This window comes from Nannobrachium achirus (genome assembly GCF_963921795.1).
Source record: "Nannobrachium achirus genome assembly, chromosome: 10".
NCBI classification, from domain to species: domain Eukaryota; kingdom Metazoa; phylum Chordata; class Actinopteri; order Myctophiformes; family Myctophidae; genus Nannobrachium; species Nannobrachium achirus.
In genome coordinates, this window is record NC_137819.1 from 53,185,008 (window position 1) to 53,203,760 (window position 18,753).

The window sequence follows — 18,753 nt, forward strand, 5'->3', positions numbered from 1 at the left end:
AAAATAGCAGATATAAGCTCACAGCGCGGCACCGAGTGCCACGCTGCGAGCTTGTAGATCTGCTATTTTTGAAAAAGTCGTGAAAATGTGTGCAAATCTTTGACTATATGTATTTTCAAAGCGAACGTTTGTAACTCAAGTTTTGCTTCTGGGTGGTCCCTGGAACTAAATATTTTGAGATGGGGGTCCGTGGCCAAATAAATATCATTTTAGGGGTACTTCACATGAAAAAGTATGAGAACCACTGACATAGTAGTCTCTCAAGAACAGACTAACTGAGCTCCATTTAAGTGAAAAGAACCTTTTCTTTGACGATGGGTGGCCAGATTGCTGACATAGAAACATAGGTTTTTCAAAAAACCTTAGCAGGATTCAAAAGACAAGCTCGCAGCGCGGCACCCGCGCTGTGAGCTGTATATCTGCGAGCTGTTTTTGATTGATTGATTGATTGAAGGCTTTATTAGAAGTTTGCATAGGAAAATGTACAGATTCATGACGGTACAGTTCACTGGTACAAGGTCTACTAAAAGGAGATCCATGAAAAGACTAAGCTTATTTCAACAGGAAACCATTAAAGTATCTCATATAACATTGAATGACAGACAAATAGAACACAGTACTATGCAGTAGATATGTAAAGAAAAAAAGAAAACAGTAGGTCTATACAATCAGTAAGTACAGTATATACAAGGAAGGGGCAGATAACAGTAAGTCTAAACAATCAGTATGTACAGTATATACAAGGAAGGGGCAGGGAGGGTAGGGTTGGGCTAGGTTTTTACCAGTTGTGAACGGCTGCTGCCTGTAAGTGGTTTTTTAGGGCAATTTTAAAGGATGCTAGTGATCCACACTCCTTTATGGCCTTCGGTAAGGCATTCCACATTTTTGTGGTGTAGCAGAAGAACGAGTTCGACCCTTTCTTTGAGTTGACTCTGGGTTGAACGTGATCTGTGGCACTGCCTCTGGTGTTGTAATTATGGACATCCTTAACGTTTTTAAAGTATTTTGACAGGTACTTGGGTATCATAGTGGTGTAGTGTATCTTGTACACCAGGCCCATTGCAAGTTGCTGTACTCTGTCATCTACTCTGAGCCACCCCACTCTTAACTGGTGAGTAGCGGTGAGGTGAGTCTGATTGGGAAGGTTAAGCAGGACCCTAATTAGTTTATTTTGGGCTGTTTGGAGTTTAGTTTTTAGGGCTTGTGGGGCGTCACGATACCATACGTGGACTCCATAGTCAAAGAGGGGCTGGATTATTGCACCAGCTATGGTCTTCAGTGTGTTGAAGTTGACCATTGGGGCGATCCTCTGTAGGAAACGAGTTCGTTGGTTGATTTTTTGTATTACTTTTGAAGTCATCTTTTCGCTGGAAAGATTAGCTTCAAGGATACATCCTAACTAGGAGATTTCGTTTTTTCGTGTTATGACCTTGTCACCCACTTTGATTGTGAAGTTCTCTACCTTTTTGAGGTTATGATTTGATCCAAAGAGGATGGACTCGGTTTTGCCCAGGTGAATTGATAATTTGTTGTCGTTAAGCCATGTGCAGATCTTACTCAGTTCAGAGTTAAGTGTCTTTTCAACCTGCAAGTGGTCCTTGCCCGAGACTAGGAGAGCCGAGTCATCCGCGAACAGGAACAGGTTGCAGTCGCAAGCAGATGCCATGTCGTTCACGTATATTAGGAACAACAGAGGTCCCAGTATGCTACCTTGGGGAACTCCACAGCTTACTGGGAGGGGGGGGGACAGGGTACCGTTAATCTCCACCACCTGTTCCCTCCCCACCAGGTAAGATTGCATCCAGCTCACTGCTGCGCTGTCAAGACCGATGGCTTTTAGTTTCTCAATCAGAATAGCATGATCCACGGTGTCAAATGCCTTCTGGAGGTCCATCATGACCATGCCACTATACTTGCCCTGATCCGCTTCGCGTTTGATTTGGTCAGTCAAATAGAGAAGGCATGTGTCAGTGGAATGGGATTTTCTGAATCCAGATTGGAACTCGTAAATCAGATTATTCTCATCGAGATATCTTGCAATCTGTTCGTAGACTATTTTCTCCATGACTTTGGATATGGAGCTAAGAATGGAAACGGGGCGGTAGTTTCCAGGGTCTAGTTTGCTACCTTTTTTATGCAGGGGGGTTACTTTTGCTAGTTTGAAGTCCTGGGGGACATGACCCTGTTCGATGGAAAGGTTAATTATGTGGGTAATGATTGGAGCAATGGTGGCGGCTGAATCTCTGAGAAATCTAGCTGGGATTTTATCAAGGCCAGTGGCCTTGTGTTGAGGTAGGGCGCTCAATTTTTTAAACACTTCATCAGTTGTCACTGTGGAAAGTTTAAAGCTGTCTTTACTGACGCCCAGTTTTTTGTAGAATGTATTAACAAATTCTTCACCATACCGCCCAGATGGGGCGACCAGTCTTTTGACCAGTGAACGGGCTGTGGTGGTAAAGGTTTTGTTAAAATGGGTAGCCACTTTACCTTTGTCAGAAATGAGAGCGGCGTCCGTTTTGATGTTTATGTTGTGGCATATGGTTTTTGATTTTAAGCCTAATTGGTTGTTAAGCAACTTCCATAGGTCTCGTGGGTTGTTTTTGTATTCATCGATTTTGTCGTCGATGTAGTTTTTTTTGGCGGATCTAACTAGGGCGGTTGTCTGGTTTCTAAGTCTCTTGCATTGAGCAGTAAGATGCTCAATGTGTTTTTTGAGGTCATGGTTGAATTTTTTCTTGAGCTTTTTGCAGCACTTTAGTTTTTCATCGTATTTTTTGTATATCTGCTATTTTTCAATGGTTATCATAAAATAATGATACACAAAATGTGTACCCGTTCTAAATGGGTTAATGTGTTTGTCTTGTCTTGACGGGATTATAAGACGCCAAAAACATAATTATACAGCATTGCAGTGTGTGTGCCTGGGCCTTCTGCTGCTATTCAACCCAAAATCCCAAAATAATACCACGCAGCCGCTTCATTAAGCTACTGTATGTCTGCCCACTGCTGACTCATCACATCCCCCATTGTTTACCCCATTTGTTATGGAGCAAAAATTGCCATTATGAAAAATCCATTATTTAGTGGTTGTGTTTGTGTCTTTGTTTGTTTCTGTGTGTTTCTTCCAGTTTGTGTCTAAAAACAACTGCAGTGTTGCGCTCTCTAGAGCGTAACCTAATTTATGTTTTTGGTTCCACAAGGTGCTCTGGGAGGACGTGTTATATTGATGCACCATGGCTGCTGCTGCGGCCTCATAAACCAGCCATAAGTTTGAAGGCCTGGGCTTCATCCATCATAAACTCACCCTGTCACGGCCCAATGTGTCACCCTCGTAGGGAACCAAAGCTGGCCATCGCATCCTTTACTATAAAATGGAGAAATATATGTCTGTCTACATCCATTTTTCTCCTTAATGGGTTGGACGATCAATCTGAAATTGCACATTGGCACAGGTACTTAGTGACATGGCAGATTCTTTTCCATTTTCCCAACCTTTATCGGTCAATCAATCTGAAATTTGCACATTGGCATTGAGCATTGGCATGGGCAGGGAGTTACAAAAGTCAAGCTGTTTATTGGCATTTTTGAAAGTCTGAGGGGATCTGAACTTTGTTCAAGTCTTTTCTTTTCAAATCTTTTTATTAACATTTTCAAATAGCAATAACCCAGAGGCGGGTAGACAATCTCAGATCAGTGAATACATCATCAATAGGTATCAATGTACATTATTAAGAGAGTGACAAGCCCCAACCCCTATCCCCCCTCCCCCCACCCACAATCCAACTTTGTTCAAGTCTGATGTCACATATTGTGAGAGCAGGACTTGCACTGGGTCGTGCACAGAGTGAACAATAGAAAGCACACAAGTGAGTTTAACATACTAAGAAATTAACCAAATTCAACCTTGTCCCAGTTCTAGCCATGTGATGGGTAAACATTTTTTGTTTTCAAAATCTTCAAAAACGTTCTAAAATAGTGAATTTAGCAGATCTCCAAACTTGTATTACACTGCAGTGATTTTATTATTATTATCATTATTTATTGTGTGGGTGCCTTTTCTCCCCAATTAAGTTATGCCAATTGATTCCTGTATCCTACTGACTCACCTGCCAGTGAGGAGCCCCTACCGGGAGTAGGTAGAGCCTTCGTCCTACTCCTCCAGCACAACACTCGTTCGTACACTATAGCCTTCCCTGACCGTCTTCCTCCCCCCAATTGTGTTCGTATAGAGTATAGACCTAGAGACGTTTAGGGATAAGGAAGGCATGGATGAAAATAGGGCCCATTAGGCTGAATTTGTAGTGGTTTGTTTTGGCTCAAAACTACAGCAGATTAAATAGTAATACTTGAAGTTGGACAGCAAGAAATCAACACAGCTGCAGCTAAAAGTGAATTAATTGTTAGATTTATGTGTGCCCAGAGCCATGCATGGGTGTGCGCCAAATTGCCAATGTGTAGGCATAGAAGGTCAACCTAAATCTAACAGACTCATTAATAATTTAATCAGCAGCAGCTGTGTTACTTACATCATGGTGTACTATAAGGTCAGTCTCATGCAGCCTGACCTTTCTGCAGGTTTTAACTGTCTGGAACTGGAAAACAAACTAGTGTTACATTGCCCTTCAGCCTTTATGATGGACATTTAAGCTGCATCTGCATTGTGGAGGCATATCTGTTATTTCTAGTATTTCTTTTTCCTGTTTCTTCCCAAATGTGTTGTTATGCCAAAACTCAATAATCCCCACAGCACACCAGGGACGTGCTGGCCATTGGGAAAAGCGGGACAACTTCCGAACGGCCGGTTAATTTCCGGCCGGTCCAGGCCGGCCATTAGTAAAGAAATACAAATAAAATGTCGTTCCATTTTGGGGGCTGGGCGGCCAACAAAGTAAATCGTCACTGTCGGGCAGAAACCTCGTATCTCCAAGTTTCAAATTTGTATTTTTTTTTCCGCAAAGCAAAGCCCTGCTTCATCATACAAGGCTGTTGCACAAAAGTAGTGAAAACAGCAGATCTACAAGCACACAACGCCTCGCACCGCGAGGCGTTGTGTGCTTGTAGATCGGTTTAGTAGTTTAAATCATTTTTTAAATGATAAATACAAAACAAACGGTTTTGGACATACAAGGTTTCCACCCGACAACAACAAAATATAACTCATGGCAAATCTTTGAGTAGCAGCAGCGCTATAGAGAGATCTCTCTCTCTATAGCGCGCAATGAGCTGGCCTCTCCAACTCTTTTTCCCGGGCTGAATCAGGGGCCCAGCACGTCCCTGCCCACAGCACACACATGTAGCCCCTGCATGTTGCTGCTGGCCCCTGGTCCTGTGGGAGGTGTAGACACGGCGCGTCTCCACCACACTGTTCAGACATTGAGTCACTTTGATAAGAGTGTCTGCTAAATGCCTAAATTGTAATTGTAATTTGTCCATGTGGAGGAACACGTTATCCTCCCTGATGGTGCCCTGATGTGGGCCTTGGTCAGGGCCTGAGGTGCCCTAGCTGACCAACCTTTGTAGTCAGGGGATATCTTCAGAAATAGTGTCAAATCCTGGAATAAAGTCCTTATCAAAAAATGTCTTCACCAATGTACAAGGTGTCTATCACACCTCACAAAGACTGAAATTCAGTTTCCCTAGGAGAATCCTTGACAGCTGTTGTGTTTCAATAAGAGGCAGTTCTGAGTTTTTAAGTCGGTTTACTTTATTAACACAAGTCACCTTCACTCTCTCTGAGCTCCCGGCTTTTTCTTCCTGCTTCCCCCCGCTCTCTCTAGCTCTCGCCTCCAGCGCCCCCTTACGATAGCTCCCACTCCACTACATCCCTCCTTTCCTTAGAACTAAAGTTACCAACTTCAAATAGAACCAAGTTACCCTTAATTTAACAACCTTATTTTTTTTTTAAACAGTGTAACACAAAATCAAATCACCTTTCAATACTGTGTAATACAAAATCAAATCACTCTTCTTTTTTTTTTACACAAAATCAAATCACTCTTTTTTTTTTTTTTTCATCTGTCAACCACTCATTGCAATATCACAATAAACACTTTTTCTTTCTTTTCTTTTTTTTTTTTTCACACATGCACATCCAATGTCTCTGTATCCTATCTAAGTGTCTCTGTATCGGGCCGGCTTCCTGACAGCTCGGCCACTCTTAGTAACACATGCATTGCCTGAGACCGATGCCATTTCAGGTGGACCCTCTAGAGCATCCTGCATATCCAAAGCTGCTCCATCTTCTTCGCACGCATCTGCTGATACGTCAATGTCTGCAGGTGCCTCTGCTGGCACAGTGAGATCAAAGTCCATTTCCATTTCCACAGGTGCATGGCGCAGATGTTTAACATTCCTTGTGACCCTAGACCCGTCTTGTGTGTTTACCAACTCAAAGGAATTGTCAGAGGTATTCCGCAAGAGTACATAGCGAGTGTTTCTGAACCTAGAATCCAGTTTGCCATTGTCGCGACTGGCGACGTACACCAGATCTCCCACCTTAAACTGGTGTTCCTTCGCTCTGTTTGTTTTGTCAGCATAGCCTTTCATCTTGTCTGTGTATTCTCGGTGGTGTTTCTGAATGTCCTTTGTCTTTTCTTTTTTATCCATCAGGTCGGGAAGCTTTGTACGAATGTCACGTCCAAACATGAGCATGGCTGGTGTTTCACCTGACGCTCTGTGGGGCGTTGAGCGATATGCTAAAAGGATCTTATGACAACTGCCTCCGGGAATGAAGTGTAGTAGTCAATTAGAGTCAACACGTAGCTGTTTTCTATAGGGCCCACTATGTCAATGCCCAACTTAGTCCAGGGCCTTGGGGGTAGTTCGAGTGGCTGAAGAGGCTGATCATCATGCAGCGGTTGATTTAGCACACAAGCAGAGCAGTTTCTGACCAGTCTCTCAACATCCAAATCCATATTAGGCCAGTAGAACTTGCTCCTCAGATACTGCTTTGTGCGGACCACACCTTGGTGGGTCTCGTGTGCTATTTTCATTGCCTGTTTCACTTTCTGTTTCGGTAACACAATCCTGTGCCCCCTTAGTATCAGTCCGTCATATGTGGACAACTCACTTGAGCATCGGTCATAAGGCTGCAGTTCCAGTGGAATTGGATTCGGCCAATTTCCTGTCTCTACTATTGCCATGAGCTGTTGTAGAGTTTCATCCTCTGTTGTAGAGTGTTTGATGTCCTCAAGTGTCATGGCTTGTAAGTCATGCATAGTCACAGAAAGCACTTTTCCCACATATGGTTCCACATACCCGTTTTCCTCTGTGTCTGGTAAGGGCAGTCTTGACAGTGAGTCTGCCATGTTAGACTTTCCGACAATGTGTTCGATTTTGTAGTCATATGGCTGTAACCTTAATCCCAATCTTTGAATTCTGGGCGGCAAGAGTGTAGCCTTCTCTGGGTTGAACATGTAAATGAGAGGTTTGTGATCAGTTTGAAGTGTAAACTTGCCACCCCACAGATATGTTCTAAAGCGTTCGACAGCCCATACACATCCTAGAGCCTCACGCTCTATCCGGGAATAGCGTCTCTCAGTAGGATTCAATGAGCGGCTCGCGTAAGCGATTGGTTTATTCTGTCCGTCTGCCTGTTCCTGCAGCAGGACTGCTCCCAGTCCCACCGGGCTTGCGTCACTTATGACCACAGTGGGTGCAGCGATCTTGTAGTATGCTAGGCAGGGTTCACTCACCAGTGCTCTTTTCATATTTTTGAATGAATTCTCCGTCTCTGATGTCCATTCCCATTCTTGATGTTTCCGTGTTAGTCTCCTGAGTGGTTCTGACAAGTTGGCATAGTCTGGAATAAACTTCATCAGAAATCCACATGTACCCAAGAACGAGCGCAACTGCTGCACATTCTCAGGCCTCGGTGCATTACAGATAGCCTCTATTTTCTTGGGGTCTGGCTTTATGCCTTCCTTTGAGATCACATGTCCCAACATCTCGATCTGACGTAATCCAAAAACACATTTCTCTCTATTCAGGGTGAGGCCCCTGTCCTTGCATCTCTGTAGAACTTGTCTCAATCTCTGTTCCAGTTCTTTTTCATTTTCAGCATGTACTATCACATCATCCATATAGCACACAACACCTGGCATTCCTGCCAACATTGAGTCCATAGCCTTCTGGTAGGCTTCAGGTGCACTTGATAACCCAAAGGGAACCTTTCTGAAACGGTAGCATCCCCTGTGAGTGATGAAAGTAGTCAGGTGTCTTGACTCTGGTGCTAAGTCCACTTGCCAGAAGCCTTTTCTAGCATCCAGTTTAGCGAATATTTGTGCTCCCTGCACTGCTTGCAGTATGCTGTCTACAGTCGGCACTGGATGTCTTTCTCGAATCACAGCTTTGTTCACTTCTCTGAGATCTACACATAATCTCACTTCTTTTGTGTCTTTCTTTGGTATAAGTAGAATGTTAGAAATCCATTCAGATCCTTCATTCACCTCTTCTATAATGGTGTTCTCCAGCATTTTGTCCAGTTCCTGGTTTACAGCTTCTATCATTGGGTAAGGGACCCTCCTCAAACCCTGAGCTACGGGTGGGACCTTGTCATCAATAGTTACTCTGTGACTGTACCCAGTGATCTGTCCCAGCCCTTTAAAGAGTGACTCGTACTCCTGTGCTAACTGATTGCATCTGTCAGTCTCATTCACTGCATTTACATTCACCTGTCCCCCAGGCATCAATATACTTAATGCAAAGCAGGATTTTCTGCCCATCAGTGTTTCCACATTTCCTTCAATGACATAAATCTTGTCTGTAATGACACTGCCCTGCCATCCTAGTTGTGCTTTAAAATAGCCCAAACAGTTCAGTGGGGTCTTCTGGCCATATGGATGTTAGAACCTCTTCTTAGTCTGTTTTAGGTCCACTTTGTGCAAAAACACTTTTTATACAGGTAGTCCCCCATGAGATTTCTTCCACTTCCTGTATCTATGACCATTTTTATCTTTTGGCCGTTTATTCTTATGGTTTCTTTGCCTTGTGGATCTATTGCATGCACAAACTCATCAGAGTCTGAGTCTGTGGGGTCCTCCACTGCTCTCACTGGTTTCTTTTTATTTTCATATTTTTGATCGGACTTTTGTTTCCTGCACACACGTGCATAATGTCCAATTTTCTTGCAGTAATTGCACTTGGACGCTTTTGCTCCACATTCGTCTGCTGTATGAGTTGTTAAACCGCACCTGAAACACACGGTGTCGCTGTTGCTCTGTTCTTCATCTGTGCCTTTGCTAGCTCTGTCCGTGTGTGTGCGGCCACTCCGGCCAGTGAAACGTGCACTCCTTGTGAAGTTAACGCTGTCCTGAGCTCTGTTGCTACTGCCACTGTCTTCTGCAAACACTCTAGATTCAGCATGTGCTGCCTCAAACAGCCTGGCGACATTAAGGGCTCTGTCCAGCGTTAGATCCTCCTCTTGTAACAATTTATCTCTTAGTCTTTTCATAGCGCATTTTTCCACAATCTGATCGCGCAGCATGTCATCTTCAAGTGCACCAAATTCACACGATTTAGCTAGTTCTCTTAAAGAATTGACAAAGGCATCAATTGATTCTTCAGGGCACTGAGCCCTCTGCCTGAACTTGTGTCTCTCTAAAACCACATTTCTCCGTGGTGTGAAATATTTGTCCAGAGCAGCAACAGCTTCGGCATATTTACCTTTGGGTCCCGGGAGGTTGGCAAATATCCTCTGAGTGGGCGCTCCAATGCAATGCAGTAGTGTAGCTCTCCTTACTGGGTCTTCTGCGTCCACACTCCCGCTGGCAATTTCAAAGATTGTGTAAGAGTCCTTCCACAACTTGTATTCCGTATACAGATCCGCTGCTTCCAAGTTCAATGGGGGAGGTGGCGATAGATGAACGAGTGCCATATTTCCCTTTTATCCTCGTCGCCAATGTTGTGTTTCAATAAGAGGCAGTTCTGAGTTTTTAAGTCGGTTTACTTTATTAACACAAGTCACCTTCACTCTCTCTGAGCTCCCGGCTTTTTCTTCCTGCTTCCCCCCGCTCTCTCTAGCTCTCGCCTCCAGCGCCCCCTTATGATAGCTCCCACTCCACTACAACAGCTGCTGAAAGTCCCATTAAATGAACTATACAGGATAAAATACACCAAAATAAATATGCTTTAAGTAGCATGTGAGGGGTCAAATTCGTTTTTTTTTAGTTTTTTTTTATATATGATTCTGAATCCATTACAAGCATTTGTTTTGCACGAAAAACATTCCTTGGGCTAAAAACGGTCCCACAAAACTATGGTTTAGTGATGAATCATCACTTTTCACAGTTTTGTGGGAGCCGCCTTTACCCCAAGGAATATCTTTCGTGCAAAACAAATGCTTGCAATGAATACAGAATCATGAAAAAGCCCTAGGTTGACCCCTCACATGCTTACTTAAAGCATATTTATTTTGGTGTGTTTTTTCCTGTATAGTTAAGTTAATGGGACCCCAACTTTCAGCAGCTGTAACGGATCCTCCTATAGGGAAACTGAATTTCAGTCTTTGTGAGATGTGTTACTAGACACCTTTACAAACACTTTGGTGAAGAAATGTTTTGGTAAGGAATTTATTCCAGGATTTTTTAAGATATCCCCTGACTATTGGGAGAGCAGTGGCAGAGAACACTCTCTCCGCCTGGCTTCCAACCTGCAAACACAGCCAATTGTAAACTTTGGAGGCCCTGACCGAGCCAGATGCACCACAGAGAATCTTAAACCCTTAATCTCCCTGCATGTGGGCATGAATTCTAACCCAGTCCCACACTGACACTCCCAGTGTCATAACTTACTTTACAAAATGGTTGTGTCATTGTGTACTGATATGAGCAGAATTGGGAAGGTTTCATCCAATATGTAATTGGTAACAGATTTGTAACTGCCTGCATGTCAAATAATGTATTATTTTACTGATTTATTTCAGTACTTTTGATTAAACCAAAATCAGTGGAATATTACTTATTAGGTCAAGGATTACATGCAAGTACCGTATTATCCGGACTATAAGGCGCACTTAAAAGCCTTTAATTTTCTCAAAAAACTACAGTGCGCCTTATAGTTCAGTGCGCCTTATATATGGATCATTCATTGACATTGACATTCCCTTTAGCACAGCTCCATCTGTTGGATGCATAACGCAACGGTAGCGTCTATTATGTGCGCCTTATAGTCCGGTGCGCCTTATATATGAAAACAGTTCGAAAATAGACCATTCATTGACAGTGCGCCTTATAGTCCGGCGCGCCTTATAGTCCGGAAAATACGGTAATTATTAATCTGTAACTGACTACATTTTGACTGCAGCGTTTCTACTCCAGAATATGAAAGTAAGGGTTAAGCGTACATGGCAAGTAAGCGAAAGTAAGCGTACATAGCCAGCACTTTGAAAATATCAGATATTTTATTCTCTTGTGAGTTAATACATAAGTAGACATTTATATTTCCATAGAAATAGTATATACCTTGGGTAGGTGAACAATTAGCAGAGTCATGCTAGCCCTCATGAGTTTCGTCATAACGAACATCAAAATGTTTCAACACACACGTGATGGTTGTATACATAAAACACAGACTCATTTTCCTTGTAAATCCATGCTTCTTGGTTATTTGCTTCATCGTAAAGTACAAATATATATTGTAAGTTAAACGGCCCTATTAGGAGTATGCACACAAGGACCTTAAACAACATGATTATTCAGGGTTCATAAAATCCATTCAGCATGTCAATATTTGAATACAAATCAGTCTACAACAGGCAGAAAAACAGTAAACCAAACTAAACAAAAAACACTGGGCATAACATGTCCTTAATCTGAGCCTTATATCTGGGAGGGTCGTTGGATGATTCGGTAGCATTAATTAAAGGTTGAGAGGGTTAAGGCTGGGGCTACTGAGAGGCTCATCATGGCAAAGTGTTGCATCCTCAAGAAACACGGCACTAAGGTACAGTATAATTATGCTTAACCTATACTCCGTTGTACAGCGTTGTCGTGCACCGAAAACAGCTCATCTACAAGCTTGCAACATGCTTGTACATCGGCTATTTTGGTGGGTGTTGCACCCAGGCACGTGCACACATATACATCAAAGGGGCCTTGAGCCCCTGCCGTCTGTAAAAAGTGCCCTCTCCAGACCACGAATGCAGTTTTTACTATGGTGAAAGAAATGCAAATGGCCCTCTTTCCATGCCATACCTGACGGCAGCATTCAAGAGAATTGCCTTGTCCAAACTCTGCTGAACTTAAACACAGCATCATATGTTGAACTTGAAAGAATTGCCCTCTCTGTGTAGAAATAGAGCATCGAAAATAGCCGACATCCAAGCTCACAACTGCTATTTTCGATATTTTCACCAAAAGGCCATTTTAGACATTTCAGCCCCTGCCCCTCTAACATTCTGTGCACGTCCCTGGTTGCACCATATACAAAGAAGTATAAATCAGGCTTTTGGGTCATCCATACCACATATGATACTACCACCATCTCACTCCATAACCTCTCATCAAGTCCCTCGAAATATGGCCTCTTTGGAGGACGAGTATAATATCCAACGTGCAATGCACATAGCCTTTGACTTGGATTGTTTTGGCACTACAATATCGTCACTGTCGGGCAGAACCCTCGTATCTCCAAGTTTCAAATTTGTACGTTTTTTTTCGCAAAGTAAAGTCCTGCTTCATCATACAAGGCCGTCGCACAAAGGTAGTGAAAACAGCAGATCTACGAGTGCTTGTAGATCGTCTGTTTTCACTTGTTTAAATCATTTTCAAAATGATAAATGCAAAACGAAGAGTTTTGGACATACAAGGTTTCCACCCGACAACGACGATATTCTCCAATGGAAGCAATGATATATTGAGTTTGCGTGCGTATTTCCTCGACATTTACGTATTAATTAGTTTAATTCCTTGGGATGCTCTCTCTTCCCTCTCTCTCAGTCCGTGCGTACGGGCAGTGCGGTGGGGCTGCCCAGCTCAGTATTCACACATGCCTCATTAGGCGTTCACCTTGAGCATCTGCTGACTGGCCCCGTGCAGGCAGAGAGAGACAGAGACAGAGCTGTCTGGGACCCAATCTACCTTCTGCTGCCTCCCCAAGTTGTCAGCTCCTCTTTGGATCAGAGCCATTTTAACACAACGGATTCAGGGAATCGGCGTGTGTGTGTGTGTGTGTGTGTGTGTGTGTGTGCGTGACAGAGAGAAAGATAAAGAGAGAGATCAAAGAAGTGGGAGAGAATGTATTCAAAATGTGTGTGTGTGTGTGTGTGTGTGTGTGTGTGTGCGTGCGTGCGTGCGTGCGTGCGTGCGTGTGCGTGTGTGCGTGTGTGTGTGTGCTAGGGATGGGACGATGAGCGACATTATCGTTTATCGTGGTAAAAAAAACACTTGCGATAATCGTATCGTTGAGATTTAATTTATCGTGATATCGTCCTCCGTCGTGCACTGTCTGGGATCAATTCACCTTTTATTTGCCAAGCTGCATATCGGGTACAAGTTAAACCCTCTATAATTGCTAAAAGGTACTTATGATATAAATACTTGATACAGTCTTTTTTCACAAAAATAATCTCTCAGTTGAACACATTTTAAATGTGTGAAACTTTTCCACCCATTTTATATGAGTAAATTTATATATGGGATATATGTAGTCCCAAGTCAAATCTACATTCAATGCAATGCATGTTGTTCAATTAGTCCAACTCATTTTCATTAACTTAAGCCAAGTTAATTATATGAACTTAATTAATTTACGTTTGTCCAACTCAAACAAATGTTAACGTAAATGTGTTGGTTCAACTCATTTTTATGGAATTAAGCTAAGATAAATAAAATACTTTTACATTTACATAAGAAGAGTTCGGTTTCAGGTTTTCTTCTGGATGATTTGTTTCAAGTTTTACAATATCAACATACAGATGCATAATGGATGTATGCAATAGCAGTGATTATTGAATAATCAGAACATTTAAGAGAAAACCAACGCAATAACCTCAAAGTTACCATGAGTTCTTCTCTTTTAGCCTAGCATGGGGAGGGAGCTCAAGCTTAAACTAGCAGCCTAGCAGTTAGGGTTAGGGTTTAGGCTCAAATACTGACAAATCAAATTCTGACATATGACAGTCATCTTGCCAAGGCAGACACATTGATATGATACATTTAGCATTTTTAGCTCCCGAAAGCTTAAACATTTCCCTGAAAACCTAGAAAAATGCTGTTCCCAGCATGCTTTGCATAACATGTGACCAACTTATTTGACCAATCAAGGGAAAGGGCTGGAGTCACTTCTCAGATCTGTAAAATGTACTTAATAAAATTGAGTTGGATTCAAACAATATTCTCAGAATGATTTCAGCCTTAAAAACTACTCAATAAAATTGGTGAGAGGCGTGGTTTATGGGACTCTGGGAGTTTTCATTGGAACTCATTTTCAATGTGTTTTTAAATTCCATTACTAAGATTTGAGTTACATGAATGTAATATAAATGCATAATGTTAAATGAATAGATTTTGTATAAGCACTATTAATTACATTTGAGTTGGAACAATTTAATAAAAATGCATATATTGTAAATGTATATATTTAAGGTAAGCACGATTAATATTTGTTCAGTTACATCAATTCAATACATTTGCATATATTATAATTAAATACATTTAAATAAAGCCAACATAATGTAAATGTATCACATCTGGCACTATTAATAATATTTGAGTTATATCAATTAAATGTATATGCTTATGCCTTGAAGTGAAGTAATTAAATAAAGCAAACATAATTTATATGTGTCACATTTATAGGGGGGTTGAATCAGTTTTTTGGGTGTGTATCGAAGGTCTTCGCCAATAAATAGCAGAAAAAAATAGCCGATCTACAAGATAGATCTGCTATTTTTTTGGCAAATGTTCCGTCCCAGGATAATGGATTTTGATTATCGTGATAATATCGTACATCGCGATTTCTTTTGTCACAATAATCGTGATATGAAACTTTCATATCTTCCCATCCCTAATGTGTGCTTGCTTATGTGTGTGTATCTGCATGTTTGCGTGCAGCGCAGTCTGCACATGTGTCCGTATGTGTGCTGTGCATGCAGTACGTGTCTCCCATCCATGTCAGTGTGCACGTGTGCGTAGGCGTGCGTGTCTTCGCCCCGGATGACGACAGCGGAGGCAATAACGATTTGGGCCACGTCCACAGCCCTCTCTTCCACGTGATCAAAGGAGACGAGAGAGATCTGACAGCGAGTCAGGATCCACGGTGGGGATTTAAAAATACAACAGGGTTTGCTGACTGAGGACTGTCCTCTCTAAGCTGCCCTCATAATACACCTGTTCCGCCTGCCCACATCAAGAAGCAAGTACTGGCAAAGTGTGTGTGTGTGTGTGTGTGTGTGTGTGTGTGTGTGTGTGTGTGTGTGTGTGTGTGTGTGTGTGTGTGTGTGTGTGTGCGTGTGCGTGTGTGTCTGTTTTCTGCACTACTGACTCAATTTAGTAGAGGACATTTACACAAAAAGTCTGTATTTTCTTTCCCCAGTTTCTCTCCTCTCCCCCGCCAGTTCTCATTTTTTAAAAACACCTCCGACAGACCCAGTGCCGCCCGCCCGTGTCTTCATCATCCGCACATACCAGTCTTCCTCATCCTCGGTCAATTATAAAACCCCACCTCCCGCGGAGTACTTCGCGACGTACCGCTCTCTAATTTCCCGTCGCGCCATTTTGTCTCGGCCCATTCGCGCGCTCGGCTCTCCCGTCCCCAGCAGCTTGTTCAAGCCGTTCCCTCTCCCCACATACATGTCTTTGTCCAGCTTCATCCGGCGGCCCGCCGCCGCCGCCTGCCTGCCTGCCCCCCCCCCCCCACTCTCTGCTCCCAGAAACAGCTTGATTAGCCATCATTAAAAGTGGAGAAATACAGCCTAGCCCTGCCAGACAGACTGGATAAGGGGTACAGAGAGAGAGAGAGAGAGAGAGAGAGAGCTGGGGGGGTGGGGTGATAAATGAGTTGGCGAGTGACGGATAGGCAGGGGGGCTGCAGCCCTGGATGAAAGAGTGCGAGGGAAGAAGTCGATGTGCAAAAGGCGGAGTTGAAGGCAGAGGAACTGACAGTGGATATCGGGTGCACACATAGGCACGTGCACACATAGACACCAAAGGGGGCTTGAGCCCCTGACCTTTTATCCGTCTGTAAAACGTGCCCTTTCCACACCATAGATGCAGTTTTCACTATGGTGACAGAAATGCAAATGCCTCCTTTCCATGCCATACCGGAATGCAGCATTCAAGGGAATCGCCTTGTCCAAACTCTCCTGAACTTGAAATCCATACCGTTAGCCCACCAGTATTGACTTGATTATGCTTAGTTCAGTGTGGTATCACGCACCGAAAATAGCCGACCAAGCTCACAGTTGTGAGCTTGGAGGTCTGCTATTTTCAATATTTTCACCATTTTACAAATGTCAGCCCCTGCCTCTCTAAAATTCTCTGCACGTCCCTGGAAAGGGTAAAGCATCTGACATGCTGCATGGCGGAAGGGAGAGACTGCCGATAAGGACGGGGGAACGACGAGATGGGAATACAGGCCATACAACATACTGTGAGGGAGAGTGGAGGATTGTGTCAGACAGACATAGAGAGGAGGAAAAGATCTAAGAGTCTCGAAGACGAGACGTAAGACGTCTACTGCGTCAATGAGAATAGATGATGGAGATAAGAACAGTCTATCCTGACACTGGATCTTATTTAACTATTTAGAATACTGGTGGTTGTGATTGGCAAGGAAGGCCGAGCTAGAAAGCTGCAAGCCATTCCCCATCACCAACTCGGCTGAATATACTGTAGCCTCCTCTGGACTTCTCTCTGAATTCTTATTACATTTGGTGTTCTACATCGGTATCCAGGGGTTGGAATCCAATACTGATTGAATAATTGAATTGCAGGCCCCACACTGGAGACCTAAAGTACAGTATATTTAGTCGATTCATCCAAAATGAATTGGCTCGGTCGTAAACAATAGCAAGAAGAAGGGTACCTTGTACCTTACTGCATGACAACGGCAGTAACGGCTGAGATTTTGCACGAGGATTCACCTCTCAGCTAAAGTTCCACATTCTGCCTTCTCCCTCAACATCAGTCAGCCAACTCCAGATGGAAAACACAAACACAATTACACACACGCACGCAGGCAGGCACGCACGCGCACGCACGCACGCACACACACGCACACACACACACACACACACACACACACACACACACACACACACACACACACACACACACACACACACACACACACACACACACACACACACCATGTCAGTGTCTACTTCACAGTGGGAACAGCTCTTGCATATCTCCGTTGGAAATTGAGTACACATCTGACTGCCGATTCCAGACCACAGCTGGCAATGAATATGAATATGAATATGGGGAATGTGAACAACAAGCCAAGACCCTTCAATGCTTTGAACTGTATACAGAGAGATGCCCCCTAACTGTAAAAACTTTTGGGGTTGGGAAACAAAACAAGCTCTAGTTTAGGGGGTGAGTCAACCCTGTGATGAGTGATCGCGAGCCCCCCGATCTATGGCCCTCGTCGGGATCAAGCTCGTATTCAGACGGTGTTTATTGGCTCACACAAGGACAATAAGGAGCGCCGTTAAAAACCGTGTCAGTTTTTATCCCCGAGGATGGACGGGCTGGCACAAAAGTGACAGGGACATTAATGTGCCATCCAAGCCCAGAGAGAGGAGGCAAAAACATGACAATCATTTAGCTGGTGGCAGACAGAACAAGAAAGAGAGGAGAGAGCGAAAGAGAGAGGATCAGACTGTTGTATACTATTTTTTTCTGGGCCAAGCAGTTCCAGCGGTGCTCGAGTTTAAATTTAAAATCACCGTCACCAAATACAGCTGTGTGCTTATTAGAGACAGAGACTGGGAAAGTGATGCGGAGAGATGGAACGCGAGATGGACAAAAACAATGGAGTGGAGATGAAGAGAGACAGAGAGAACCACGAGGGGAAAAGGAGGGCAAGGAAAGAGAGAAACGAGTTGCTAACTGAAAAGGACTGAGAGGATATAATGAGAGATGGGAGAGAGATAGACATTACCCAGTCTCAGTGGGAGCTGTTCCTTTACCCGGAACGCGCCCGAGTCGCGTTAGATTTTAACCACTTTAACCATTATTTTATGCTTTAACTTTAGAAAAACAGCAGATATACAGGCTCACAGCGCGGCACCGAGTGCCGCGCTGCGAGCTTGTAGATCTGCTATTTTTGAAAAATCGTGAAAATGAGTGCAAGTCTTATAAGAATATCTTTGACCCGATCTTTGACCCGACTTCTAAACCCCCCATCTCAAAATATGTTGTCCCAGGGACCACCCAGAAGTAAATATTTGAGTTACAAATGTTCGCTTTTTAAGTAGATATATTCAAAGACTTGCAAAAAAAAAATCACGATTTTTCAAAAATAGCAGATCTACAAGCTCGCAGCGCGGCACTCGGTGCCGCGCTGTGAGCTTGTATATCTGCTATTTTTCAATAGTTAAAGCAGTCAATAATCCTAGGCCTAAACGGGTTAAGATTCAAGGTTCTTCATTATTACATCCCCATTATATGAGTATAAGAGAGTCAAATTGTAGGCTTTGGGTTCTCCGTGTTCCGCTGTGTGCTGTTGGAGAGCAGGACCAGGAACAGGAACACATTGCCTGCTTCAGCTGCCTGCTGGTCACTGACACAAACCCTTCACAATGAAGGG